The sequence below is a fragment of the Otolemur garnettii genome, unplaced genomic scaffold (genome assembly GCF_000181295.1).
Source record: "Otolemur garnettii isolate 467f Iridium unplaced genomic scaffold, OtoGar3 scaffold00291, whole genome shotgun sequence".
NCBI classification, from domain to species: domain Eukaryota; kingdom Metazoa; phylum Chordata; class Mammalia; order Primates; family Galagidae; genus Otolemur; species Otolemur garnettii.
The window spans coordinates 607,221-609,630 of record NW_003852686.1 but is presented as its reverse complement, the minus strand read 5'-3'; the positions used below and the strand labels follow the sequence as shown (position 1 = coordinate 609,630).

The 2,410-nt window shown below is 52.3% G+C and overlaps 1 non-coding gene across 1 annotated transcript; it reads right to left on the bottom strand.

Annotated features, from left to right (window-relative positions):
- Positions 1–469: 469 nt before the first annotated feature.
- LOC111722620 lies at positions 470–572 on the bottom strand. The gene has a single exon (XR_002771359.1). It is a non-coding gene; the product is annotated as a U6 spliceosomal RNA (small nuclear RNA).
- Positions 573–2,410: the final 1,838 nt, after the last annotated feature.

The following is a 2,410-nucleotide window of genomic DNA, read 5'->3' as shown; positions in this document are numbered from 1 at the left end:
TGGCACACTCGTGTGTGTGCATCAAATCTCCAATTTCTTACAAGGACACCAGCCACTGGGTTAGGGCTCCTTCTGTCCAGCATGACCTTACCTTAATTGATGATATCTGGAAAGACCCTATTTCCAAATCAGTTGCATGCACAGATTCTGGGGACTGGGGCTTCAACAAACCTTTTGGGAGAACACAGCTTACCCTAGAGCAGAGGCATCCCTCAAGCGCTGGCCCCAGGATGAGAAGGAACTTTCCTGGTGGATCTTTCTCCTGCCCTGGGAAAGGCCAACATGGTGGCCTTTCCAGAAATGTCTCCGCCCTCATCCCCACAGAGGAGCACTTTGCATTCTCTGACCCTTGAGGGCACGTGGGGAACGGAGCCCAGACACCTGCAGGGACCTGGCCTAGGTGAGCAGCATTTCTCCCTAAAATGTATGACAATCTTAATTCCTTTTTTTTTTTTTTTGCTTTCACATGAAAAATATGGAACACTTCATGAATTTGTGTGTCATCCTTGCGCAGGGGCCACGCTAATCTTCTCTGTATCATTCCAATTTTAGTATATGTGCTGCCGAAGCATGTACCAATCTTAATTTCTAAAAGTTACAACGCTGGGTACAAAAAGCACTGTCCAAACAAATATAGCTGGTGGACAGGCAGCTGTAGCATTCTACAGAGAGTGGGCACTGTGCCTGGGGGTGTCTCTGGGCCCCCTTCTGCAGGAGCTCTCTGTCTATGGCTGATATGTTGGATCCTTGGGCCAGAGACCCAAACAGAAAGGGTCTAAGACAGGCAGCGGGTGGACACCTCAGATGGGGCCTGTCCTGAGTGCAGGTGCCTGGTGCCCGCAGCCACCTCCCAGAATCTCATGGCCACATGGGGAGCCCTGGGCCCTTCTTCCTGTGTGTTCATGGGGGGTGGTCTTTTGAAGATAGAAGTGCCTGTTGGACCCTCCAAAGGAGCCTCAGGATCCCAGGAGGGCATGGCTGAAGGAGTGGAGATGGAGGAGCCTGTGCCCTGCAAACACTGGAACCGAGCTTCCCCATAAGCCAGAGCTTGTCACCGACACACCTCTGAACCAGCCATGACCTGTAACACAGCCTGTGGGGCACGATGCACCCACAGCCCAAGCGGGCCAGGGAGAGGGCTAAGGCTGAGGAGGGGCCTGCCCTCCCCATGGCCCAGCCGATGCCTGCCGGCTTGTGAAATTCAGTCACGTTGCCTCAGCTGAACTGATTATCAGTGCTCCAGATGCAGGCGACAGGGACTCATTCATTTTTGGCCATCCCCACCCTCAGAAGGTAGAATTCATTGCCAGGGACCCTCCATTGCCCCCCCTCCAGCCCATCTGGCCCTGGCTGCTGCAGGGAGAGACTGTGGCCCATGCTCCTGTACCCGGTCCCGTGTGTCAGGAGTGAGAGACTCTGCTTTCAGGGCACAGCCCTTGGTCCACTCCCAAGTAACTGGGCCACTGCGAATGTGGCTGAAGGAAACAGGAGAGGCAGAACCAGGGGGCCAGTAGGGTAGGTAGGGGATTCCTAGAGCACTGGGAATGCAGAGGGTGAGGGGATTCAGAAGAGCAGTGAGAATGTGCCCAGGGTGTCAGTTCTCCCCTTCTGCCCCTTAGGCTGACAGAGTGCTCTGTGCTGTGCTGATATGGCCGTGACACTCCTGCCCCAACAGCAGGGCACTGGTCCTCCAAATGAGTCAAGAAGCAGAGATCTGCCCTTGGCCGGGCCTCCCCACACCCCTCCCACCCAGCAAGCTCTAACAGAGCCTTCGGCTGGAAATAACGGTGCCTTTTCCTCAGGAAATGACACTGCTGCTTCAGGTGCTCGGCTGTTAGGTTTACCATTAGCAACGTGTTTGAAGGATATAAAAAAGCAATAGTAGTGTGATTAGGAGCAAATTTGATTATGATTAGGAATTCTAGTAGATGTTTAGACAACTCCATGTTCTATCTGGACACTTTTGCGTCCCACTAGTGGCTGGTCCACCTCCCACTGAGGACTTCTGTCCTCTGCAGTGTCAGAAATGCAACATTTACGTGATGCATCTTATTTTGTTGCAAGAAGGAAACATTCTGCAAAGTTGACATTTGTGATAATATATTATGTCAGGTGAAATAGGCAAGAAGTTAATTAAAGTCAGAGAGTTAATTAATGAGATCCAGTGCACATTAGCGATCATTACCTCATCTGAGAAGAGTAATTAAAGTGGCGTTGCTGGTGTTTCTCGATTCTCCTAGGTGGCGTGTTGACATATCACATAAGTCACTCAATGTTGGAGAGGTAATTCTCCCCCCACGTGGCACCTGGAACAGCGGATGGATGGGCCGTGGCAACTGGGTTTGAAAGCAGCACCAGCCCTCGCAAAGCCAGGCACTTGGTGGAGCCAGGCCATGCTCAAGCAGCCACG